The sequence below is a fragment of the Magnolia sinica genome, chromosome 8, assembly GCF_029962835.1.
Source record: "Magnolia sinica isolate HGM2019 chromosome 8, MsV1, whole genome shotgun sequence".
Classification (NCBI taxonomy): Eukaryota; Viridiplantae; Streptophyta; class Magnoliopsida; order Magnoliales; family Magnoliaceae; genus Magnolia; species Magnolia sinica.
This window is the reverse complement of record NC_080580.1, coordinates 34,175,184-34,188,091: the sequence shown is the minus strand read 5'-3', so window position 1 is coordinate 34,188,091 and position 12,908 is coordinate 34,175,184. Positions and strand designations below refer to the sequence as shown.

Genomic DNA, 12,908 nt, shown 5'->3' with positions numbered 1-12,908 from the left:
AGACCTAAGCTCGGGTGATTTCTTAAGGTGGAGAGAATCCAACACATGGTAACGATGTCTTGATTTGACAGAATATAGTAGACCGTGCTAAAGTGATACATGTGCGTCAATCCAAATCTAGAAAACCTCCTGGCGAGATGAGTGTCGTGACGTGAAAATTACATTTTTATTTGACAGATTATAATAGACTTTTGCCAAATCATACAAGCGCATAAATCCAAAAATAATTTAAATTTTTACATCTCCAGCTGGCCAGGAGTTCATTTGTAAATTATGTAGCACATGCCAAAGTCGTCTTCAATTCCCACAATATAAAACAAAGATATTTTATGGGATCCATTGGATCTAGCCTCATGTTTGGTGATCCAAACTATTGATTTGATGAGATTGTACGAGCCCACCGTTCAAACATTTGTGGGGCCACAGAAGGTTTGGATCTGACTAATATTTTTGTTCTTCCGGTTCATCCCATTGTTATGACCTTATGAACAGTTGGAATGATAAATTTTTCAGGTAGATCATGCCATAGGAAACACTGGTTAATGACTATTAAAAATCTTTTGCGGGCCACAAAAGTTTTTCATTTTGCATTCCATCTAGATCTGTTTGGCCTTATCAATGAGTTGGATGGTCAATAAACATAACGATGAATGCTAGGAAGCATTTAATGGTGGGAGTTAAATGAACCCTGTTTCCTGTGGCGTGGTCTACCTGAAAATTTTATCACCATCAGTTTTATAACGATGTCTTAAAATAATTTGGAAAAACAGATGAACTGCGTGGATATGCAATGCATACATTGATGTGAGCGTCATGGCCAGGGTCCCACCCACGTCGCTGTTCCTGTGTCTCACCCAAGGGAATGGATAGGTGCAGCCTGCCTCACTCAACACGGTGCCGCCCTCACAGTGGGGCCTGCCTGAATGTACATATTGTATATCCACACCTTTCATACGTTTTTCCAGATTACTTGTATCAAAATGATATTTGTTTTTCCTTCATCCAGGTCTGTGTGACCTTATCAACAGATTGGATTTGACGCAGGGATGAACGTAATGAGGATAACTACTCCGAATCCACGGAGCTTCTCTGGACTCCTCACAGAGACTTCTCGAATCCACGAGGAAAGAAAGCAGAAAATAGAAATAAATTCTAATAAATTCGAAATTAATTAATTGATGAATAAAAACGAGTTCACAACCCTTTAAATAGGGGTACCAAGCAATGGGAAAGAAATCGGAATCAAACTACAACTCAAACTCCTAGAATCCGCGACTTACTATAAATAGTAAACTTAGTATTTATAGACGGTCGTGATGTCTATTAGTGCGCAAGGTTTTCGGCCAAAAATAGTAAGTGTCCTATTTGGCTTCACCAAACCGTTCTCTTAATTATTCTAAGCTCTTTTCACATTGGGCGCAACTCCTAAAGCCCGACGGATGAAAAGTTATAATCAAACTAAAACTTACTATTTATAGTAAAAATGAAATTAAAACAGGGAAACGACTGTCGATCCAGGGGTTTTTCAGAATTCTGGGCTGCGCAACCCGCCGTAGCAAGTTGGTTGGCTAAAGTAGCTCGTTCTACCCCAAAATCATATATTTTACGTCAGGTAACTCATTCCGGATTGCGAGATACGCTCGATCCAAGGTCCGACGGTCTGTATCACTTCGGTCGTCGACTGGGCCTTTTCTGATCCATCTTGGCCATGAAACTGTCCGCAACCGCTCTACATCAGTCCCCTCCACTTCAAAAGAACTCATCCTCAAGTTCCCATCCAGTTCCGGTTCATGATACTCGGTCAAGTCCACGACATTGAAAGTCCGTGAGATCACCATGTCATCTGGAAGATCGACAACATAAGCGTTGTCATTGATCTTTCGAATGATTGGGATGGGTCCAATCTTCTTATTTTTCAACTTATTGTACTTCTCGATTGGAAATCTCTCTTTGCGTAAATGAACCATAACGCGATCGCCCACCTCGAGCACTTTTTGTCGCCGATGTTATCCGTTCACATTTTTTTCAGCCAATTGAGTACGGGGAAGGATGTTTCGTCACTGGTAGCTGCAACTTATCCACCATCACTCTTGAGATGATGTTCTCACTACTACTATTGTCTATGATTACATCACAGATCTTTCCCTTGACAGTGCACCGAGTATGAAATATATTGTGTCGCTGTAGATGTAATTCCTTTCGTGGGGCATACAGTAATCGCCTCACAACTAGAAATTCGCTACGATCCTCGCCCGTCACTTCATCACCACCTGTTATTTCTTCAGTGGTTTGTTCATGTTCATCAAAGCCATAGTTTTCTTCTGCGGCCTCATCTTCAGTGCCTCCTTCGTTTATAGTCAAGTGCGCTGCGGGACATTGAGGACAAGTGTTTGAGAAGTGGCATGGTTGGCCACAGCGATAACAACTGTTTGACCTTAGCCAAGCATAAGGATTTGGAATCCTACTTGGGCCCGCTGTTGTGGGTGCTGCACGTTGAGGTCTGGATGAGCCGCTCCCCGTATCACGTTTTGCGGTTGTAGGAGGCTGAGGATGTTCTCCTACTGGGTCTTTTCCTCGTGCGAGCACTAGATCCTGCATTGGACCCGTCATGGAGGGGTCGAGTTGAAGGATATGGACGAGCAGGAGCTCTTGCAAGTTATGTTTCTGCCCTACCCGCCAATTGAACTGCTTCATCTACGGTCCCAATTGGGTACATCTGAACTCGGTCCTGAATTGTCGACCGCAACCCACCTATAAATCGTGTCACTTTCTATGACTCAGATTCTAACAGATCGTTTCATGTAGTCAACCGTTGGAATTCTTTCATGTAATCTATGATGGTTCGATTTCCTTGTCAGCAATTTTGATATTGCTAAAATAATATCTGCTCATAATCACTGGGGAGAAATCGTGATCGAAGGAGACGTCTCATCCATGGCCATGATGAGATGGGCGCCTTGTTCTGACGGGCTCGTGAGAGTTGTAATTTTTCCCACCATGCAGAAGCACTAGATTTTAATTTAAACGCTACTAATTTTACCCTTTTATGATCTAGCACGTCCATATAATCAAAATATCTCTCTACTTTAGCTAGCCAATCGAAAAAATCTTTTATACATAATAAACCATTAAAACTATGAAGTTCAGCCTTACCTCAATAGTCTCTTTCAGCACGATCTACATGATCGCCTCCATAGATTGGTCGTCAGGCAAAACCCTTATTAAGGTCCTCGTCGCTAGAACTTAAATCAGTTGGTGTAGCCCTACGGTTTGCCACTGGTAGTGCTCTACGAAAATCGGAGTTGCGTCGTACAGCAACCACGGGTGGTGGAGCCACCATGGGTGGTGGAGCAACCATAGGTGGTGGAGCACCGCCTAGGGCTCGGGGCAGAAGTAGCGCATCCGCAAGACGGTCGAGGGTTGCCTGCAGCCCTTGCATGGTCAACTGACTCTCCCGGTAGAAAGCTTCCATTCTTTCCGAAAGATAACGAATCCCTAAATCACCGTCCACAGAATTTTGATTCATACCTTCATTGTTTGCCATCGGCCTAAGGGGAATCCTCGCTCTAATACCAATTGACGCAGGGATGAATGTGATGAGGATAACTACTCCGAATCCACGGAGCTTCTCTGGACTCCTCACAGAGACTTCTCGAATCCACGAGGAAAGAAAGCAGAAAATAGAAATAAATTCTAATAAATTCGAAATTGATTAATTGATGAATAAAAACGAGTTCACAACCCTTTAAATAGGGGTACTAAGCAATGGGAAAGAAATTGGAATCAAACTACAACTCAAACTCCTAGAATCCGCGACTTACTATAAATAGTAAACTTACTATTTATAGATGTTGAGGGTCAAATATTGCATATCAGACCCAGTTGTTGCCTAGATTTATGAACATGGTACCATTTAATAGCCCATTTTAATCATGTTTCTATTGCAAGGTGGAATTGCGAGCTGGGACTGGATCGGGATGCTAAAAGCATGGAATTTACACCAAAGCAAGGGACACACTCCAGAGAACCAAGTCTGAAGAATTTACATGCCAGGGATCCGAGAAAATCAAGTCATTCACGTTAGGCCCGAAATTGGTGAAGAATGCAAGATCACATAGTTCCTGCCATCTGATAGGCTCAAAAATGCATGCATGGCCTGAGGGCCATAAATTAACCGTACATATCAAATTTCAGCCCTCAGATAACTATGGAAGTGGCCCAACAGTTAGATCAGCCCATAGAATAGCGATTTGGGGCCCACTTGATCTCTGGATATGCCTTGATTTTGGTCTCATCTCCTTAAATTAGATGAGAAGTCAGATGGACTGAGCGAATTTCTGTAAAACATCAAGGTGGGGCCCACTTTACATGGCCAGTGCACACAGCAGGCGTACGCCCGCTGTGCACTGGACCAGGGTCTCCCGGTCAACAAAGGAGACCCGTCTCCTTCTCCTTCTCGAGCGCGGACAACCAACGTCCGCTGATCTCACGTAGTGGGGCCCACCCTTCATCCAGATCGTCCATCTAAACCGTTCATTCACTCCAGAGGGTAGGCATGACCATGGTCTAGGTGACGGAATCCCGGAAGACAACTGATATCGGATTTCAGCCGAAAAATGGAAGATAGACGGTGCAACGAAGAAATTTGTGGGCCACACCAAGTTTTATCTGAAACCAGCCATTCCCACCTGGTTTTTCATTCTTCATTCAATAGACGGAGCAGATTTTCCTAAAGACATCGATCCCGCGCCCCACCATCAGCACAGCGCAAGGAATTGCGGAGACTCTGCGTCCGGGAAACCGGGAATTCCGGGCCGTTCCTTGATCAAGATTGCGATCGGATCAGCAATCCAAACCGTTCAAACTCATCAACATAGAGCCGTGATCATCACCATGAAGGCTGAAAAAGGAGATGGATGGCCATCCGTTCCAAAACAGTCCGAAAAGTAAATAGTCATGCGTTCTCTTCGCATAAACGCCTGGCCTTCCGCACCGACTCCAGGAGTTTCGCACTACAGCAAAACAACTGGCTTCCTTTACTTATAAAAGGGAGAGAGAGAGGACATCAGAGGAAGGAAAAGGCGGGTGGTGGCATGGCTCGTTTTTTGGGACGACTGAAGGGAAGCTTGGCTGGAGGCGGCTGTGGAGCAGCGAAGGAGCTGGACCTCGGTTGGAAAGAGGGAGATGGGTGGCTGCACATGAGCAAGGCTTGGGCCGGACATGGTTTTTTTCTTTTTCTTTTCTTCTTCTTCTTTTGTTTATTTTGAATATTAGCATAAACATGCCCGTGATCGGCTAAACCTCTTAGCTAGGGCTAAGAGGTGAAGCTTGTAGTCTGACGGGAGAATTTATGCATGTGCCTTTTGTGTAGATTGAAGGGATTCTGATTTAATTTTTCTATGGGAATATTTTTGGTTTTTAATGGTCTGTTGTGACTGAAATTAGAATGGATCTGCAATGGCTTTGAGTATTTCTTTTTCCTTAATTTGATTATGATGTCAGGAAGCCCTGTTGTTCACGATCATCTCCTGGGCATGATTGGATGGCAGTATCCTTCCTAACCTTCATAATCATCTGATTGGTTGGTAATTAGTTTAATTCTGTTGTTGACTTTGTCTCCTGGGCATGGTTTGGTGATGAAATTCATTCTAGTTCATATACCTTTCATCTCTTTGAAAATTATATCAGAGGAAATTCAGTTTAAGTTCCATGATTTTTAAAGCAGGCATAAAGATCTCCCTGATCTCTACAAGTGGATCCTCTGAATCCCTAGTTTATTTCCTCTGAATTCCTTAAGTTTAGATTAATCTCTCACCATTATTCATCAATTTACATTGGATTTAGATTACATCTTTTGCTAGTTCTATATCTATTTAGTTCAGATCACGTACAAGTTTCAATCCCTGTGGATTCGACCTTGGTCTTACCGAGTTTATTACTACATCACAACCCTACACTTGGGGAGTGAACAAGTTTTTGGCGCCATTGCCGGGGACTGACGGTTGCGATTTTCTGAAATTAATTAGGTTTAGAATTAATTTAAGATTAGAATTTGACTAAATTTGGTTGTAGACTTTTATTTGATTTCTAGAACTAACTTGTTTTCCTGTTTTGTAGGATCCTGACATAAGTTTCTAATTTGGTAATTCCTTCCTAATCTCTCTACTTTTTCTACTTTTTAGAATTAGGGTTTAAATTTTGAAAATTTTTAATTCTAGTATTTTTCTATTTTTAGGAAGTAGTTTATTTTTAGAAACTTCCCTCTTTTATTTTTAGAAACTAGGTTAGTTATTTCCCTTTTTAGAAAAAATTTCTAATTTTAGAAACTAATTCATCTTTCTTCTATTTTAGAAACTTTCTAATTTTAACTCTTTTAGAATCTAACTTTGTTTCCTAATTTACTTTTAGAAATTTTCTACTTGTGGAATTTCTGTTTAGAAACTAACTTTCCTATTGTGTAGGCCTTTAAGATAGAAATTTCTAATTCGGTAAGTTCTCTCTCTACTTTCTATTTTTCATATCTCTTTTTAATTTACTTTTTAGTTTAGGACTTTCTTCTTTTAGAAACTAGTTTACTTCTATCTTCCTTTTTAAGGATTTTCTAATTCTAGACATTCTCTTTAGAACTGACTTGTTTGTTTTCTTTTGCAGGTCCTTAACTTAGGGGCTTCAATTTGATAATTTCTTTCCAACTCTCTCTCTCCTTCTTTCTAGATTTTCTTTTCCTTTCTTGGAATTAGGTTTCAAATTTGATTAAGGGCTGTGAGTGTTTCATGCCCAAGTGGGCCCGTGACAATACTCGACGTCTCTTGACTGAAGGAGAATTGGTTGAGGGGTTGACTATCCATCGCAGGACTAGACACCACTCGAAATCCCCCGAGTTAATTGAAGTTATGGCTGAAGACCAACTTCCTCTACTTCCACACAGGGTGGAGGATACCCAAGATGAGAATGAGGTGCATCAGGCACCCCCGCCTCGTACTTTACGAGATTATCTACAACCGGCGGGAGTGAGTACGCTCTCATGCATGATTTTTCTTGAAAATATAGGACAAATGGACATCAAGCCAGGAGTTATCCAACTTCTTCCCAAATTCCATGGACTTGAATCAGAAAGTCAATATTTACATTTGAAAGAGTTCGATGAGATTATAGCTACATTATGTTTTCCTAATGTATCTGAGGATACAATCAGGCTGAAACTCTTTCCTTTTTCCTTAAAAGAGAAAGCTAAGACGTGGTTACATTCACTGCGTCCTAGATTCATTGGCACATGGAACGACATGCAGAGGGAATTCATAAAAAAATTCTTCCCACATCATAAAACAATTACCCTCAGAAAAGTGATCATGAACTTTGCCCAAAAGGAAGATGAAACATTCTTCCAATGTTGGGAAAGGTTCAAAGATTTGGTCAGTTCATGCCCACAACACGGATTTGAAACGTGGCGCATTACAAATTTTTTCTATGATGGACTGACATCTTCCATGCGCCAAATGGTCAAGACAATGTGTAATGGAGAGTTCATTAATAAAGATGTTGACGAGGTATGGGATTACCTCGATAGTCTTGCTGAAAAAACACAATCATGGGACTATTACCCAAAGTCGAACACCACGTCTAGGCCGACTCAATTAAAGGAGAAAGGTGGATTATATCTCTTGAAAGAAGAGGATGATCTCAAGTGTAAAGTGACTACGCTCATAAGAAAAGTTGAGGTCATGGAAGGAAAGAAGGATAAGGTCAATGAAATTGTTTGCGGCATCTGTGATTGCAACATTCACACAACTGAAAACTGTCCTACAATACCTGCCTTTCGAGGAGTGTTGAATGAACAAGCCAATGCCGTAAACAACTATCAAAGACCTTTTACTGGACCTAACTCCAATACGTACAATCCTGGTTGGAAAAATCATCCAAACTTTAGTTGGAGGAATGGACAAACGGCTACCCCTCAAGGTTTCTTCAATCAAAATCCAAATCAAGTGAAACCTCAAGAGGAACCGGTTCAAAATTCCATACAAGAGCTGGCTCAGGCAATGCGGGGAATTACAGATTTTATGCAAAAGATAGATTCTCGTATGACGGTTATAGAAAAGGGGATGCTTCCTGCACAACCTCTCCCCAATCCTAAACCGCAGTACGAGATTAGTGATCCCAGCTCTTCAAATCAGATGGGGCACGCTAAATCCATCACCACTCTTAGGAGTGGAAAGATCATTGATAAAACTCTTCCGGTTAGGCCCGAAAAGCCTCAAGAACCAGAAGAGGACAACAATGATGGATCTAGTGATGCCCCACAAAAATTAGAACCGGAACTTCTAGAGAAGCCAGTTGCTCCGTTCCCCCAACGGTTGGTTTCACCAAAACCTCTCTCTAACTCTCAGGATATCCTAAAGGTGTTGAAACAAGTGAAAGTCAGCATTCCTCTACTTGATGTCGTGAAACAGATACCTTCATATGCCAAATTCCTGAAAGACTTATGCACGACCAAACGACGGCAGAGTATTCAAAAGAAGATCTTCTTGACCGAAAAAGTGAGTGTCATCCTAAAGCAAGACGTGCCACAGAAATTCAAGGATCCCAGTAGCCCAACCATATCATGTGTAATCGAGGACCATCGAATTGATCATGCACTTCTTGACTTAGGAGCGAGCGTCAATCTGATTCCCTACGCGGTATACAAACAGTTAGGTTTGGGTGAATTAAAACCCACCCTCACCACACTACAACTTGCTGATCGCTCTGTTCGTGTACGAAGAGGGATAATTAAGAATGTGTTGGTCCAAGTTGATAGATTTTACTACCCTGTAGATTTTATCATCCTGGACACCGAACCCATCAATAACATAAGCACTCAGATCCCCGTCATTCTTGGCCGCCCATTCCTTGCCACTTCAAATGCAATTATCAATTGCAGGAATGGTGTCATGACTATGTCTTTTGGGAATATGACATTGGAGTCAAACATCTTTTTCAATAACGACAGAAACTTAGAGGAGGATGACGATTTCCACGACATTAACATGATTGACTCTTTAGTGGAAGACACGACACCTCTAACCTTATCCTCTGACTCTCTAGAGACGTGCCTGGCCCACTCCCATGATTTTGATAATGACATGATTAGGGAGACGTGTGCCTTACTTGATACTGCACCGGTACTTGAAGTTAACCGGTGGAGGCCACAATTTGAAGAATTGCCACAAACCAATGTAATGCCTCTACCGTCTAACCTCAAGCCGCCGAAGCTTGACTTAAAACCTTTGCCCTCTGATTTGAAATATGCCTATTTAGGTCAAGATGAGACATACCCGGTGGTGATCTCTGCCCACCTGGAGAAAGAACAGGAGAGTATGCTCATATCTACTCTCATTGAGCATAAAGGAGCCTTGGGATGGACGATAGCGGACCTCAAGGGAATCGATCCCTCGATTTGTACTCACCGCATATATCTTGAGGATAATGCAAAAATCGCTCGACAACTACAACGTAGACTAAATCCAAACATGAAGGAAGTGGTTAAGGCCGAGGTTCTTAAACTATTGGATGTGGGTATCATATTCCCTATATCTGATAATCAATGGGTGAGTCCAACTCAAGTGGTCCCTAAGAAGTCCGGAATCACCATCGTAGCCAATGCTAATAATGAACTCGTGCCAACTAGAGTCACTACTGGTTGGAGAATGTGCATTGACTACAGGAAGTTGAATACCGTCACGAGGAAAGACCACTTTCCTTTACCATTCATTGATCAGATCCTGAAAAGGTTAGCTGGTCATTCCTATTACTGTTTCCTTGACGGGTATTCGGGCTACAACCAGATAGAGATAGCCCCTGAAGACCAGGAAAAGACCACATTTACATGTCCTTACGGCACCTTTGCCTACCGAAGGATGCCATTCGGACTATGTAATGCACCTGCCACCTTTTAGCGATGTATGCTTAGTATCTTTTCTGATATGGTGGGGCAATATCTAGAGGTCTTCATGGACGATTTCTCTATTTACGGTCCATCTTTCAGCAAGTGTTTGGAAAGTCTTAAATGTGTATTGAAAAGATGTGAAGAAAAGAACTTGGTACTTAATTGGGAGAAGTGTCATTTCATGGTTCAGAAGGGAATTGTCCTTGGGCATATCATCTCGTCTAAGGGAATTGAGGTAGATAAGGCAAAAATCGATCTTATCTCTAACCTACCTCCACCCAAGAACATCAGAGACGTGCGATCCTTCTTAGGACACGCAGGATTTTACAGGCGATTCATAAAGGACTTTAGTCTCCTCTCTCGTCCTTTAAGTAATCTTCTTCAAAAGGATGCTCCGTACGAGTGGACTGAGCAATGCCAGGAAGCTTTCACCAAGCTTAAGGGCACATTAACCACTGCACCTATCATGCAGCCACCCGACTGGAGCCTTCCTTTTGAGCTTATGTGCGACGCTTCTAATTATGCTCTTGGAGCGGTTCTAGGCCAGAGAAAAGATAAGAGACCCTACGTCATCCATTACACGAGTAGGACTTTAAATCCGGCCCAAGTAAACTACTCAACTACGGAAAAAGAACTCTTAGCCGTAGTGTTCGCCTTGGATAAATTTAGGTCTTACTTGATCGGATCCAAGATCATTATCTATACAGATCATGTGGCACTGAAGTATCTTCTTTCTAAGAATGATTCTAAGCCCCGCCTGATACGATGGATCCTTCTACTCCAAGAATTTGATTTGGAAATTAAAGATAAAAAGGGAGTAGAAAACATTGTGGCCGATCACCTTTCTCGCCTTAATACCTCTGATTCCCTTGAGACGACCCATATCAACGACATGTTCCCAGATGAACAACTGTTCAGAGTCTTCCATTCACCTTAGTTCGCTGATATTGCTAATTATCTTGCTACAGGTGCCATACCGACATAGTGGACTGTGCAAGATAGGAAGAAATTCTTCACCGAGGTGCGTAACTTTTTCTGGGACGATCCATATTTGTTTAAACATTGCCCAGACCAGATCCTAAGGAGATGTGTACCAGACGATGAGCATCAAAGCGTCATCTCCTTCTGTCACTCACAGGCCTGTGGTGGTCACTTTTCTGCTAAAAAGACCACGGCCAAGATTCTGCAATGTGGCTTTTACTGGCCCACTATGTTTAGGGACACTCATGAGTTTTGCAAGGCTTGTGAGCGTTGTCAGAAATTGGGAGCATTGTCCCGTTGAAATATGATGCCTTTGAATCTCATCCTTATCATTGAAGCATTTGATTGTTGGGGCATCGATTTCATGGGACCATTCCCCCAATTGTTTGGAAATTTGTATATTTTGCTCGCCATGGATTATGTCACTAAATGGGTCGAAGCGATTCCGTGTCGAACTAATGACCATCGCACGGTCATTAAATTCCTAAAAGAAAACATCCTTTCTCGATTCGGAACACCTCGAGTCATCATTAGTGATGGGGGCTCACACTTTTGTAATAAACTATTTAAGAGCTTAATGAAGAAATACGGTATCTCTCATAAGGTGAGCACCCCGTACCACCCACAGACAAGTGGGTAAGCTGAGATTTCTAATAGGGAAATTAAACACATTTTGGAGAAAACGGTTAACCCTGATCGTAAGGATTGGTCAATCCGATTGACCGATGCCTTATGGGCATACCGTACTGCCTTTAAAACCCCTATTGGAATGTCTCCCTTTAGACTTGTCTATAGAAAAACTTGTCACTTGCCTGTGGAGCTGGAACATAAAGCGTATTGGGCGATCAAAAATCTTAATTTCAATTTGGACAACTCTGGCTCGCTACGTAAACTTCAATTGAATGAACTTGAGGAAATCCGGAATGATGCGTATGATAATTCGAGAATTTACAAGGACAAGATAAAAGAATTTCATGACCAACACATTTTGCGAAAATCATTCACGCCTGGTCAGAAGGTCCTTTTGTACAATTCTTGATTACATCTCTTTCCGGGTAAGCTTCGATCTCGTTGGACCGGCCCTTACATTGTTGTTACTGTTTTTCCTCATGGGGCCGTTGAGATAAGAGATCCCGACAATGGCAAGGAGTTTAAAATCAATGGGCATCGATTGAAACCATTTGTCGAGAAATTTGATTCAGAGGACATGTCCATGCCCCTGACTGCTCCTGTTTACCAGGATTTATCTCCTAGTCTGATGGAGGTATAGGTAGGTTTATCGCTTTCATAAGACTAGGGTAGTTGCTTTATTTGTCTGGCTGAAGACGGTAAACTTAGTGCTCCTGGGAGGCAACCCAGCTCTTCATTTCGTTTTTCTCATTAGTTAGTTCAATGTTTGTAGGTAACATTACTGCAAACCTTCACGAGACTACAACTCATCCACTAGGGGCAACCTAGGGGTTTAAAGGCTTGTTGCATACGCTAAATGCAATCGATAGCACCTACGAAAGTGGTATATGTAGGATTTTTTTTTTGTTATTTTGTTGTTACCTTCTCTCTCGTACTGACCGACGCCCATGCTGTAATCTCTTGGAAAGTGTCTCTCGATTCATCATCCAAGTACTATCTGCCCATCACTTCATATTTACTTTTCGTTGTCCCAAGTGCATTGCATGCTCATATCATTTACATTGAGGACAATATAGATTTTTGGTTGGGGGTTGAGGAGATCAGGTGACCTAATCAGCGTTTTCTTAGTCTTGAACAAAAATTTGTGAAAATTTTTAAAATTTTTCTAGAATTTTTTGTGAATTCGAAGTGATTTGATTTTGACATCCATCTATGACTTAGAATTTCAAGATACGTGATGTTGGTAATTTATGACTCTGGGATTCAGTTATCTATTAGAGTTCACAATTAAGTTCGAATGGTCACTCCATAATTAGAAGTTTCAAACATTGATTGAGTCATGATTTCACAGGACACATCTCGCTTACACATT

At 41.8% G+C, this 12,908-nt stretch overlaps 1 non-coding gene across 1 annotated transcript; it reads right to left on the bottom strand.

Moving 5' to 3' along the window:
- Positions 1-7,331: 7,331 nt before the first annotated feature.
- On the bottom strand, positions 7,332-7,438 carry LOC131254670 (small nucleolar RNA R71). The gene has a single exon (XR_009175791.1). It is a non-coding gene; the product is annotated as a small nucleolar RNA R71 (small nucleolar RNA).
- Between the last annotated feature and the right edge of the window lie 5,470 nt (positions 7,439-12,908).